The sequence below is a fragment of the Nothobranchius furzeri genome, chromosome 9 (genome assembly GCF_043380555.1).
Source record: "Nothobranchius furzeri strain GRZ-AD chromosome 9, NfurGRZ-RIMD1, whole genome shotgun sequence".
NCBI lineage: Eukaryota > Metazoa > Chordata > Actinopteri > Cyprinodontiformes > Nothobranchiidae > Nothobranchius > Nothobranchius furzeri.
Window position 1 is genome coordinate 44,625,325 of NC_091749.1, and position 14,818 is coordinate 44,640,142.

Here is a 14,818-nt window from a genome sequence, read left to right on the forward strand (position 1 = left end):
CTCATGAACAATAATTTGTAATGAAAGCAAGTTAGATGATAAAAACATGTTTTTAGGACTTGAAATACATTAAAACACTCCGAGATGGTGGCAACCAGTTCTGACATTTCTATTGGTTTCAATCGTGAAAGTCATTAAATGCAAGTTAATGGGTTTTTATAGTCTGCCTTTATGTTTCAATAACAAAAAATCAGGGACCTGAATTGTGCCACTTTCTTTGAAAAATAACAAGCAACTAATAAAAAATCAAATCCCTTCTCTGTTTCACACTTTACTACAAAAGAAAAACAATGCTAAAAGTCTTATTTACCACATAAACTTGCCCTTTAGTTTAGGACTAAATAACAAAAGACAAATCCTAAGATAGTTTCTTCTGCCCTTTGTGTCTGAGAACAGTTCTAACAGCTCTGAACTTGTTAGCGGCACAGACACTGCAGTGTGAGCGATGAGAAAGAAGAGGGCTGTGCCCCAGCTGCCTTCCTCATGAAGACTTGCATCTTCAGACGCTTGTTAGTTTTCTAAAGCTGGGCGGACACTGTGCGACTTTTTCACTCGTAGCACTCAGCTTCAGCTCAAACTGTACGACTTCCTCGCAGGGCAGATCTCACGAGTCATGTGGTCACACTGCACGACCCAGTTCTCAGATGCGACCTGACTGCTCACACTGTACGTCTGGTAGCAACACGTCGGACCTAAAAATATGCCAAAAATAGCCGTTTTTACACAACACGTCGGACTATTTTTTTGTGTTGTTTTGCCTGTTGTCCTTCAGGAGCGCAGCAGGAGGACACACAGGGGTTTATGGGGATTGGATGAGGAAAACAAAATAAAGAAACTAAATCTGTGTTTTGTGATCAGTTTAATTTGACATGAACATAACGAACACGCTTTCTTGACAATCCTTGCCATTGTGTGTAAAAGACGTGTAAAAATAAAAATGAACAACGTGTGTTATAAGGGAAATAGCAGGTGAGTGGTGTTGACGCATGATTGAGCATGCATCCTGAGCGCTTCTGGTACTTTTTGGGTCACAGCCGCTCGCTACGCCTCTTCAACCCTCACAAGGAACGAGCAAAATTTCCAACACCCCAGTAGTCCGTGGGAGCTCACGATTGCTGATCGGTAGCTGGTCAGGCGGTGTTAATCGCCTCTCGTAATCCCCTGTACACTACACGACGCTCAGCGCATAATCGCCCCGATCTTGTGGATTCTAGCACGAGTGGAAAATCGGCTCAAAAAAGTGAAAAAGTCGCACAGTGTCCGCCCGGCTTCAAAGGGCCACAGACTACTTAGGAATATTAAACAGGACATGTCTGAAATCGAAAGAATTTTGGGAGAGTGGGATGCCTGGAAACACTTTGATGGTATACATCACTCAATCTCTGGCAGATATGACTGAGTGAAAAAATAAAGAGAGACGAACAAAGAAGCTCTGGGGGAGGAGGCAGGCAAAGGGTTTGTCATCTCCCCTCAGAGTACTGCATATGCATATATCATTATTCCTCAATCAGAGAGCCCTGCTCTTAAAATGTCAAGACTTCTGATGGAAAACATGGAGGTAGAAATGGGAGCGCAAAGGGGAAATGGGACATAAAATATTAGAGGTCATTTCATCTCATCAAGTAAACCTGCTTCTCACTTTAAGTGATGCACAAATGCAGGAAATGTTTAAATGGTTATTAAAACAGTGAATAGCTGCTGTTTCAATCCACTCAAAATTAGAATCAACTACCTCTTTCTGGAAAAGGATGAAGCTGAATATCGGGGGAAAACAGAACCAAACTTTGTCATGTAAATGCAACAGGGCGTAGAAGATAGCCTTTATGATCGTCCTGAAAGGAAAATAGGAATGAAGTGGAAGGGATTAGGGCTGGGCGATATGGCCTCAAATCTATATTGCAATATAATCTGAAGCATGTGCGATTATGATATATACCGCAATACATTTTTTCTTTGTTTATGTCAAAATGACATGCTTTAAAATAATTCTCATATAGAAAATATATTGCGGCAAAATAAAGACGTCCAAAAAGTGTAGAATGCTCATCCTCTTCCCGCTAGGGCTGGGGGTAAACGATTATTTTTAAAGCGATTATTCTGACGATTATTTTATCCAATAGTCGACTATTCTAATGACTATTTACACAATTAATCTAATGATTATTTTTCTATTGCAGTTAATAAAAACCAAAAAATCTTTAATAAATTCCTCAAAAAATTGATTAATTGTTACTGTAAGAGAATATACACTACAGGCCTTCCATTTTGTATAACACTGCTTTTATTGTGTTGCGGTTGGTTATGTTCTGGTGACGTGTAGAACTTGGGAGTGCAGGCTGCTGCCTGAGAGGTGGTTGGAGACGGAGTGTCTCCATGCTGCTTTGTTTTGGTCACTTAAGCGCGTGAGGGGAGTGGTGTTATGACCCTTCCTGGGGAGTTTGGCTCGTGTGCAAAAAGGAAGGGACAATAACGGGATTTAAAAGTTAAAATGATTATCAGGTTTATTTACAACTACAAAAAAACATAAATCTTTCCATCTACAGGTTGGGAGTAATAAAACTAATTCTGCCTGTGGGAAATTAAAACAAATAAGTAGGGATGTCCCACTGGGCAAAGATTACAGGGTTCTGGACCAAAATAAGTTTCTCCGAAGGTCCAAACTCTAAACAGGGCGGTTAAACCAAACTCAAGGTGATATTTTAAACTAAACCGAAAACCCACAACACTCTAAATGTAATAAATCAAAACGTAACAGCTTATCCAAACGCAAGAAGCTGTTAGCGAAAATGTAAAACAGTGAAAATGAAAACCAGTAGCTTTACCAACGTTAAGTTCAAGTTACCAAGTTTAAATAAACCAAAAACACCCAGCAGCAAGCAGACCAGCACAGAGGAGAGACTGCTACCACCAAAACAGCTCTCCTAATGTCTGAAAGAAGCTTCTTTATGAAGGGAGAAACGCTCCCGGTGATTTTCCACATCTGTGTTAGAGACAGAGCAGCGCATCTGACCCCGGAAGTTGTTGTCCGTTGCCGGGAGACGAAGGCGGGCAAAACAGGAAAGGAATCTAGTAGCGGACGGACATTGTTCCGGGTCTTCGATATTTGGCGGAGATGTTAGTGAAGGCGGAGAAGAGGGCGAACTAGAGGAAAAAAAAGGCAGATTCCTCCTCTATTTAAAAACTCCTGGGTATGCAACAAGTGGGCGTGGTGAATCGACTACCGGATCTGACGTCGGCAAATTTTTAGAATCGAGCCATCGATGTCATTGAGGCTTTGCTACAGCCCTACTTCCCGCTACATGCTTGTAGTCACTGCCATTCTGTAGTTCCAATGTCGGTGCGGGTGCGCATCTTAGTGACATCATGTGTTATCGCAATATCGCGGTAGAGCCAAAAACGTATCATTACCCAATTTTATATCGTTTCTACCTTATATCGTTTATATTGCCCACCCCTAGAAGGGATGATCCTGTTTTTGAGGTGAAGAAAAAAAAACTGCAGTGGAACCAGGCAGCTAGATGAACAATTATGATGTGTTATATCCAACAATCTTGGCAAAAATTCTTGCTGGAACATTAAGATTCCTGTAAAAGATTGAATAACAACAACCTTCTTGTGTGTCCATGTGAGCCTCTTTTAGATAAACACCGATTTAACAGCCGCACTCCCGTTGCAATGAGAAAATTGACCCTCACTATGCAGGGAGATGAGATTTAGCCTGATAACCTGTCCTATGCAACATGCCTTTACTTCAATCACAGCTGGTTGTTTTTTTATTTTCCCCCAGGGACTGTTTCCCATCAGGTGGCTCTAATCTGGTCTTTGTAAGGACGAAAAAATTTGCAGTCATTGTTTTACAAAGAAAGAAAATAGTCAAAACCTAAAAACTGATTGCAGAGGTAGAAAGGGCAGCTTGAGATTTTATATGTAAAGCACCTCGGCATGCACAGTTGAAGAATTTCCAGAAATGTCAAAAGTCTGTAGGGCATCCAGCAACAAGGCTGAGTGTGTGTGGCAGTAAAGAGGAGATATGTTCAGAGCAAAAGCCCTGAGGTGTTTTCAAAAAATGTCTTTTTTAAGCTGACCTCGTCTTTACTTTGTTCTGCAGGTTTAACTCTAACTGGCTTTTCAAGCAAATTATTGCTCTCATTGGGGTAGCAGAGTCCTGCCAATCTTCTGCTGTCTCTTGGATGTAATTGTGTGAGGATGAATCTGTATCTTTCTGCAGCATTTAGGCCTTTCCCATCTCTTTCAGTTTGACCTGACATGAAATACAATTCTCTAGCAGCACTGAAATAGGCTGAACAACAATTATGCCACGAGTTACCAGTGAATTCTATCAATCCAAGTGTGTACTTTTCCAGATTTATAGATTGCATTAAAAAGGTCCTGTAAGGTCTATAATGCAGTTTACAAGTCTATCCTTTTGTAATTCAGTTTGTAATCCAGAGCGTCTATGTGACTTGGATTTCACACCTTTGGCCAAATACCCACTGGAACCATTTGAGTAAGAAATAATATAAGAAAAGTAATGTAAATGTTATACAACAAAGGTCTGATTGCATTCTTTGTGCTGCTGGTGAAAATTATGAAAGTCTCGCAGGTAAACAAAGATGCGGAATGAATGCTGAAAGATTACCAAATCCCTGGAAATTATAAACTTGATCAAAGCTACATTTACATAGCCAGGTAAACGATTCTATATTTGTTCAATAATAATTTGGCCTTGATCCAAATAACGGCTTTCAGCAGTGGGGAGGGATCTATGGTTGTCTTTCAAACTGTCCCCACATGCTATTGTATAACAACCAACATGACATACTCACCGCTACAGATGTCAGTCAACGAGGCAGTACGCCAAAGAAGATTTATACATCCTTTTTCTGAATAAACGAGTTCTTCTTTCCGCTTTTGACAAAAAAAAAGCTCAAATCAAAACAGTCCAAAGTGTAAGCCAAAAATGTTTGAAATTTGCAGTCACCATCTCTGTTTTTTCAGTAACATCCCACCCACCAAGTGCTGTGACTGGCCCACCAAACCAATAGAGCACTGTGATTGGACATTTCGCCCACCAACAGAGTGCTGTGATTCGACCGCTACGGACATCGGTCAGCGGGACAGTACGCCATTACATCGTGGAAAACTACATAAAACATTTAAAAAAAGAAAAAAACAATACATTGTTTTTCTGAATAAACGTACTGTAATTGGTCAACTACAATACTGGCTGGGCTTGCAGAAGTTCCATTGGAGCATTTCTAGACCAAAACGCAAAGCAAAATAATTTTTGCTTCGGCAAATGACGGTCTAGATTCTAGGCTAACATATACACTCTCCTTTAGAAATCTCAATTATTGCGAGACATGACATTGAAGTAAAACGAACTGGTGCATATATATAAATATGTATATATATTTGTTTTTTTTTTGTTTGTTTTTTTTACTCGTCGTTGTCTTCCTCCGCTCATCTGGGTCCGGGTCGCGGGGGCAGTATCCCAACAAGGGAGCTCCAGACCGTCATCTCCCCGGCCACCTGCAACAGCTCCTCCGGCAGGACCCCAAGGCGTTCCCGGACCAGATTGGAGATGCAACTTCTTCAACATGTCCTGGGTCGACCCGGGGGCCTCCTGCCGGCAGGGCATGCCCGAAACACCTCCCGAGGGAGGCGTCCAGGAGGCATCCTGACCAGATGCCCAAACCACCTCAACTGAATTCTTTCAATCAGGAGGAGCAGCGGTTCTACTCAAAGTCCCTCCCGAATGTCCGAGCTCCTCACCCTATCTCCAAGGCTGAGCCCGGCCACCCTACGGAGGAAACTCATTTCGGCCGCTTGTATTCGCAATCTTGTTCTTTCGGTCATTACCCAAAGCTCATGACAAAGCTCAGCGTCCGCATCACTGCAGACGCTGAACCAATCCGCCTGTCGATCTCCCGATCCCTCCTACCCTCACTCGTGAACAAGACCCCGAGATACTTAAATTCCTCCACTTGAGGTAGGACCTCTCCTATGACCAGGAGTTGGCAAGCCACCCTTTTCCGGTCGAGAACCATGGTCTCAGATTTGGAGGTGCTGATCATCATCCCAGCTGCTTCACACTCGGCCGCAAACCTATCCAGCAAGAACTGAAGGTCAGAGCTGGATGAAGCTAGGAGGACCACATCATCCGCAAAAAGCAGAGACGAGATTCTCCTGCCACCAAACTCGACACTCCATACGACGGTTGCGCCTAGAAATTCTGTCCATAAAGGTAATGAACAGAACTGGTGACAATGGGCAGCCCTGGCGGAGTCCAACCCTCACCGGGAACAGGTCCGACTTACTACCGGCTATGCGGACCACACTCATGCTCCTCTGGTAAAGGGACTGAATGGCCCTTAACAGAAAGCCACCCACCCCATACTCCTGGAGCGTCCCCCACAGGGTGCCCCTGGGGATACGGTCATAAGCCTTCTCCAAATCCACAAAACACATGTGGATTGGTTGAGCAAACTCCCATGCCCCCTGCATCACCCTTGCAAGGGTATAGAGCTGGTCCACAGTTCCACAGCCAGGACGAAAACCACTCTTATTTATTTAGCAGCATTTCTTCATAAATGTATAAAAAAGACAAAGCAACTTACTTTTGTTTTTTCAAAGACTAAAGTGACAATCCAAGTGACGTTTCTTGAACAAAAAACAAATCCCCTTTAATCAAATCACAAAATTAAAAAGCTACTGACCAAATTTGAGAAGATTTTAAGAAATGTCCAGCTCTCTGTTCTTTATTGTGTAACAGCAACTGACCAAAACTTCTGGTGATGTATAAATAAACCAGAATACAGCCAAGTAATTCACCTATGGGAGAAAAGGCAAAGCCAATACAAAAGACAAGTTGATTTTAATACCTTCTTCTGTAAGACACCTTCCTGTCATACCTAAAATGTCTTTTATTCATGTGGTAATAACTGAATGATTGAGTGGTCTTGATGTGATCAGAAAGCCAAATTTTAAATCAAGAGCACCTGACCTGAATTTCATCATTGGGGTGTGGCCTAAATTACCAAATCAATGCATTAACCTGCTCACAATTGTAGACAATGATGAATGACTGGCATACATTAGCATAGCATAAATTATAGTATCCAGCTATAAACCACCATCTAACTTATGTAAGCCCCTTAGTTATAAAATGTACAAGCTATCTTCACAAAGAGTTTTTAAGACTGAAATGTTTTATTTAAAATGTATTTTTGGCAGGATTGGTTTGCCTAAAGATGTGGTTCGCTCGTTTAATCAATACAATTGCTGTGGTCTCGAGTAGGCTGTACTCTGGGAAATACGAAGCACCAGTGGGCCTGTTTCAGAAGCAAGAGGTAAGCCACAGCTGAATTTCAGGTGGCAGGATTTTGAGTCTTATTTCCTGATATTTGGATATATTGTCTCTGACTGGATAACAGCAACACGATTGGCTCAGTTTGCTCTGCAACACTGATGTTTTATTCCCACAAATAAGACAAGCCTGAAGGAGTTCTGCTGTGTGGTGTTGTCCGAAAGACAGAATCGGAACTAATATTCCGCCGGGCGAAACTAATGTCTGTTCCGTGCTTCCAGGCCGTGCCAGACTGGACATACGTCCGGTTTAACGTTGTATATGTCATGTGTGACGAATATTTGTTATATTCATGTTCACTAGTTAGTTTTCATGTTTGATAGTCCATCAGTCGCATTTGTTATTTGTTAGCATGTTTAATAGTGTTTAAATGACTGCCGTTAGTTGCTAATGCTAAAGCTAGCCCTATGAGTTTCATGCTAAGTTGGTAACGTACCTTCAGTTACACGAGTGTCGGTTTATAATTTGTTTAGTTATCAGTGGGTGTTGGCTATGTCTTCGTTGGATTATTTAACTTACGGATGTCACTTTGTTTCTTCCTAGAAACCACACATATACATACATGTATCCTACTCCAGTTACATGAGCCTGCTGTTTAATGTCAACGCCAATAAACTCACTGAGAATACTTCTAGTTCGCCTGGCTCTCTGACCAGAACCTACTGTCCATATTGACTGCCTCAACCAGTCTGTATCCCTTTACTTGTGTAGTGCTACTACAGGTAGCGATGGGTACCGAATTCGGTACTTTTTAAAGGTACCGACCGAATTCCATAGTCCCGACTGAGGACTGATTCACGTCATTTGAAACGGTGCCTCGTTTCGGTACCCGTCCTTCATAACGAGAACTTGCCTAGACAGCTGTGCATGCGCAAGAGAGTTACGTCGTCACTGCGAGCGAGTTGTAAACAGAGCAGCATGGTAGACAGAATGCACGCTAAAGCTTGGGTCCACTTCACTAAATGTGATGGGTAACTGGGTGATGAAACCAGCGACAACGATCTAAGTGAGACATCCTCATCTTAATCTGCTCCGGTAGGTAAATAAAATGTTTAAGATAACGTTAGCTTGATATGTTAGCTTCCGTTCCGCTAATGGCGCGTTCGCTTTCTCCTCGGAACTCCGAATTTCCAGCTAGAAGAACATAAACGCCTAAAGTTTGGCTTCACTTTACTAAATGCGACGGGTGATTGGGTGAAGATGAAACCAGCGACAACGATCTAAGTGTGAGGCATCATCGTTTTAATCTGCTCCAGCAGCTAAATAAACTGTTTAAGCTTATGTTAGCTTGATAAATTAGCTTCCATTGCCACCAATGTTATTAGCTAATGGTGCGTTCGCTTTTTCCTCAGAAATTCTAACTTCCCAGTAGGAAAAATCAAATGAAAAAGGATGGCAAAAGGAATGAAGATACACAGTAAATTTTGTTCACAGTAAAGATGTTTGCTTCAGTTTAATTATCAGCTTATAAAACTACAAGGACGATGTTAAAATACAAACAGTTGTATGTTATTAATCATGATATTTATCAAATATGGTTATGTATTGAGAAAAATATATATTTAATTATAAAAGAGAATTAAAATATGAAACACTCAAAAGTATCTAAAATTGGTACTGTTAAGTACCGGTATCGATTCCTAGGTACCGAATCGATTCAAATGTCAAAGGTACCCATCCCTAACTACAGGTGTGGTGGCTAATGCTAAATGTTCGTCTCGGCTAGTTGAGAAGGTTTTTTTACTTGGATGGTAAACCGACAACAGCCTTCCCTGTTTCGAGCTAAGATGAGTGAGTCCATGACTGTTAAAAGACAGTGCGACATAGATCTGTTTGGCTTTTCCATTCCTAGAGTTTCCCCGTCTTTTCTATCCTATTCTAAGCTAATGCAGGAGATCATGTATGAACCATTTTCATGTTCAGAGAGTGACTGATAATCAGATGAACCAAACCTTTACTCAAATTGTTCAGTTGACCAATTTAAAGGCACATTAAAGCAGGAGCTAAGAGGGGGGCGGCAACCACAGACACGTTACTAATAGAAATGGCTAGAAACTGCGGCAAGATGAGTTGATCTAGGTAAGTAATAATGCAAATACCCCACAAGACACACACATATTTGAATGCCACAATAGTGAAACTGAAGCTTGTTAGGCAGATACATTGGTTGTAGATAATAGTGCTGGGGATATTTCAGAGCTTAGGTTTTAAATGAAAAAGATTTGTGTCCAGAAAATCCAATAACGATTTAACAGGTCCCTTGGGCTAAGGTCAGGCCTCCTGCCCTAAAAGAAGGAAAACTTCATTTATAAGCCTAACCAAGGGTGAATGTCACAGTGGCATAGCAAAAGAGGATCACGGAATGATAATTTTGTCCATGGAAGACAAAACCGCTTTTGAGTCTGCCAGTTTTGCAATACTGAAGGAGGCTGGGTTGTAATAGTGACTATTAAAACAATCATCTAAGAAAGTTTTCATCCACATTGGACAGTAAAAATGGATGGTTGTTATGAGAGTGAATGCAAAATGGTGGCCCAGGGACTACTACAAAACTTTTATGCACTGAGCTCTTCAGATTGGCTGAAATAATTTTCTAAGGAAATATTAAATTACTGAAAGCATAAATTGATAAAAGGATTTGAAAAGCTGTGTTGGATCCACCCTTTTTTAATTTCTTCTTAAGAAGACAGTCTCTTTTTAGTTTCCATATGAAGAAGAAATTACTGATGTTTGAATACTTCAATTTCACCGTTTCCTTTGTTCGTCTGACAGACACTAGTAGCAACATGTAATGAAAGGGTTACTAAATAAATGTGGACACACCCTCTAGCACTAACTTATTAAATGCTCTCCCATTCCAGCAGAGGCATATTTATCTCAGGATGAACTGAAGTCTTGGGAAACCCAATAACTACTTCCAATGAAGAAATCACATTCAACGGTATCTTGAAGACGATTTTTGAGGGACACAAATATTTTAAGAATCACAACCTTCAGAGATAGTCAGCCTAATATATTACTTTGGATTTTTCAACTCTTGTCTCCTCTACAACATCTCACACTGAGTGGTCTCAACTCCTTTTAGCCTTTGAACGAAGATACACATTGCGTTGAATCATTAGTGTGTAGTATTCTTTTTTGATTTATTATATAATAAAAATAAACTTTATTCACCCGAGTGCTCCAGCTCCCAGGTTTTGGTCCCAGAATTCCTGCATTTACCTCATTGTTGTTGAATATAGGCAGCTCTGTCTGGGCCAAGTCTGTGCCGTCTCTGCCCTGCTTTCCTATGTAAATTAGTACATTTGTAATGGTAAATGGCCTGTATATGATATAGCACCTTCTAGAATCCTGGAACCCCCAAGGCGCTAGGGTTGTCACGGTATGAAAATTTAACCTCACGGTTATTGTGACCAAAATTATCACGGTTTTCGGTATTATCGCGGTATTTTTTAAACGGTGTTGCATATGTTCAGAAAGCATTGATAGTCCTGTTCTACACAAACTGAAATAGTTCTGAAAAGGTTTAACAGTGTTTATTAAACCTAAAATAACACAAAGCCTTAGCAAAAGTGCAACTTTTCACAAGTAAAGGAACAAACAGCTTATTTTTCTGGAACATGTTACAGTAGTCAGTGCAGGTTTAAATTATACAAATCCAAACATTCAAAACATAAACAATATGTAAACAAATCAAAGAAACACCACTTGTTTTCTCATATACTTGTTTTCTTCATTATCAAAATGAAAATCTAAAACTCCAGTCCACACTTGACTTGAGCACTGTACAAGTCAACCTTAAAAAATATGTATTTAAAATAAATATCCACTTTAAACAAATTACTAAAATAACTACTACACTATGTAATCAAATCCAAATGTTCAAGTATAAATGGCATTGAATAAGTAAACAAATCCATGACAAGGAACTAATTGTATATTTCTCTTCATCATCAACAAATAAGATGCTTCATCCAGCAACAGGGTGTCCGTGACACGGTTTAAATGCTGCCAGAGGACGCTGCGGCTGCAGTATATAGTGACTCGTTGCATTCTCCGTCAAACAAAAGTCCTCACGTCATGCATTTGAGCTAAAATGCTAATGTTAACTTACCTTGCACCGGCTGTGGAGACGTGGGTGATCGTCACGCAGATGTGCCATGAGATTTGAAGTGTTGCTGCCTTCTGCAGACACTTGTTTCCTGCACGTTCTGCAAACGGGATAGCCGTCTTCTATTAACTGTCCCTCAGCATTTTTCAGAAATCCCAAATATGCCCATACTTCCGATTTAGTCTTCTTTGAGGGCTGATGGATGTCCTGGGCGCTGCCGTCGCCTCCTTCGGCCATTATTTCAGCTTCAAAGTTTTGGTGCCGTTGCAAATTAAAAAGTGCGTGTGCGCGCAGCGGGAACTTCAGCTGAAGCGACGGTGGCTGGTAAGGGTCATCGCGCCGAAACCGCGGCCACGGTAAACCCACCGAGATAATATAGTTTTTTAAAAACCGGACAGTTATTTTTATTGTCAACTTTTTTACCGGGGTTTACCGCTATACCGGTTACCGTGACAACCCTACAAGGCGCTTTACAACACATTCAGTCATTCATCCATTCACACACACACATTCACACCCTGGTGGTGATGAGCTATAATGTAGCCACAGCTGCCCCAGGGCGCAATGACAGAGGCGAGTCTCTCTATTTATTAAATGTTTATTCAGCAATTGTTATTTATAGGTGCAACGTTTTAAATTTGGCCACTTCTTCCTGCAGACTCCCTGTTGGAAAACTCCATCTCCATTCACAAAGCATGAATCTGACAGGAGGAAAGAAGGTGAGTTCAACAAATTGCTATTTTTGAATCCTGGCACCTTTATGCTGTCATTAGTATGGATCCATTCACCATTTTCACAATGGCTGCCACATGAGAACATCACCAACCGAACAAATAAGAAAAACGTAAAGGTACAAAATGTATCCTGCAGCTTTTTGATGAGAAAACCCCTGCAATGTCACATAAACCAATTCAAACAGGGCTGTTTGTATTAATGGTTCCAAGTAAAGTTTAACCTTAATTCCAATGTTGACTAGAGTTGTTTGAACAAGTGAATAAACAAAGTTCCTACTGGACATAAAGCATTCTACTTGTTAGTCAAGTGCACACAACACAACCTGAAAAAAATCAAGTCACATCCTTATGCAGCACTACTGAAACAATGATACAAGAGTAAAGAACACTACATAATTGAAGTGTGTGGTTTAACCCATGACTTTAAAGGAGCTGGTGTAGGACAAAAGACAAAGTCACAAGCACTCCAAACATAATCAGGAGCCAGCCAAGCAGAGCAGCTCCCGGTGGAGCATTTTAAATACTTAGAAATCCTGTTGGAAGCAATCAGCTCGTAATCCTGAGCTACATATGTAATCCAAAATTTGTTTTAGACCCACTTTCCTCAAACACTTACTCCAAAGAAAGACAAAAAGTGGAGTGGACAATGCCCATTTATACTGCATGTTTGTCGGAGAGTAACCGGGACAACTTTCATTGGTTTAAATGGTTTATCTCATGATGGACAAGATTTAGTGAAAAGTGACCAGGAATGGAATGTATGCAAACTAGAGCCGGGACTCGATTAAAAATTTTAATCGAATTAATTAGAGGCTTTGTAATTAATGAACCTAAATTAATCACATTTTAATCGTTCCGAAAAATGTGCCCTCAAAGCAAAACTTTTCATTAAAATTATGAGACAGAGAATGAAACATTAGACATGTTATTACTGTAAACTAAAGCTTTTAAATTAAAAAATTCATTTTAATTATTCAGATGTCACTGTGTGATATGAAACAAGACCCAAATCAACTAAAATCAGAGTAGTGAGGACACGGATCATTTTCCCAGCTGCAGCCAGGTGCCTCTCGTTTGTCTGATTACTTTCATAAACTACTGTTAGGGCAATGAATTATTCTATCTGGTGCTTTCAGCACTGCACAGATGTTACGTAAATGTTAAAAAATATAGCTTACCGCAACTTTTGTAAAGTTTCCGGTGCCACCGGGCAGCCGCAACAGAGACGATCTCTGAAAAATGTCTGCGACACGGACTCCGTTGTTGTCTGGAAGTTTATTTTTTTCACAGTTAAGAAAAGAGGCGGACGTGTTTCCTAAATCCTGCATCAGTCCAAGCAAGGCAACTTCTTTCTGTTTTTATTCCGTTTTAGTAGCCATTAGCGCTGTGCATTGTTGTGTGCATCAGTGATATTCAGTCTACGAGGAAATCATGCAATGACAAAGGTCCCGCCTTGCTCGAAATGCAAGCAGTGATTAAATGCGTTAATTTTTTTTAACGCATCATTTTTTTCTAATTAATTAATCAATTAACGCATTAAAGTCACGGTTCTAATGCAAACATAAGTTGATGAGTGTTGAAGCAGGCCATCCTGGTTGTGTTGTGGGGGTCAGAGGGAGCTAAAGTAAAAAAGGCATTAGGGCTGCAGCTATTGATTATTTTAATTATCAACTAATCTGCCACAGTAATCGATTGATTAATTGAATAATCAAATAAGCCATTTTATTTTCTTTGCTTTGAAAATATGGCAAAAATGCAATGAAGCAGTACTAGTTTTGGAAAAACAAGTCAATAACCAGTATATTTCTTTAACAACTGTATTCAACTCTTTCATTTGCTGCCTGTTAACTCTGACACCTGGATTCTCTGTGCTGAGCTTCTGGGACATGGAAGCCGTGCTGTTGTGAAACGCTAGTGCGCTACGCTAGGTTAGCACTAAGCAAGTGGTCTTTTCTATCGGCTTGAGCTTAACATTTTCCCACACCTAGGCAACTTTTTGGGCGTTTTCCCTGGGTGTCATCACCTCTGCATTTGCCATGTCTGCTTACTGTATTATCTGTCTGGCCTGCAAAACAAGCCCGCTTGTTTTAAATAACCGGATGGTCACATCGGAAGTACAACCTGGAAGTGATAAAAAAATAAAATAAACTAAGGGTCGATTTGAAAAATATAAATCGAACCTTTTGTATAATCGATTTAATCTAATTACTCGAGCATTCGTTTCAGTCCTGAATGGCATTGTAGAAAAAACACCACACATATAAACAAACTAAATCAAGGATCAGAACCAAACTTATAGAATAAAATCCTACAACAGGAAATAGGTTTTCTGGCAAAATATATTTTTTTATGTGTATAGGTTTCAAGTTTCTGATTTATTTATTTATTTTTCACAAACATGTCTTTTTTCCCCATGAGAAAAATAAGTTATTAATTAAACTTGGTTGCTTTAAAAAAAGACATTGACACATTTTTGTAGATACCTCAAATTTAAAAACACCAGAAGTACCGTTACCAATCTAACAAATGTGACAAATCAATTTCTGTAAAATGTCTCTAGTACACAAAATGCCAAGCAGCTGTTTTGTGCAAGTCAAAAATGAC

The 14,818-nt window shown here is 40.3% G+C and overlaps 1 protein-coding gene across 4 annotated transcripts in view; it reads right to left on the reverse strand.

Moving 5' to 3' along the window:
* The window catches only part of glceb (glucuronic acid epimerase b), a 110,956-nt gene that overhangs the window by 87,860 nt on the left and 8,278 nt on the right, over positions 1–14,818 (reverse strand). The window contains exon 2 of one of the 4 annotated variants that reach the window (XM_054732286.2): positions 4,827–4,908. The exons of the other annotated variants lie outside the window; for them this stretch is intronic. The gene's annotated coding sequence lies outside the window, so the exon portion shown is untranslated. The remainder of the gene's footprint in view (positions 1–4,826; positions 4,909–14,818) is intronic. 4 annotated transcript variants of the gene reach the window in all.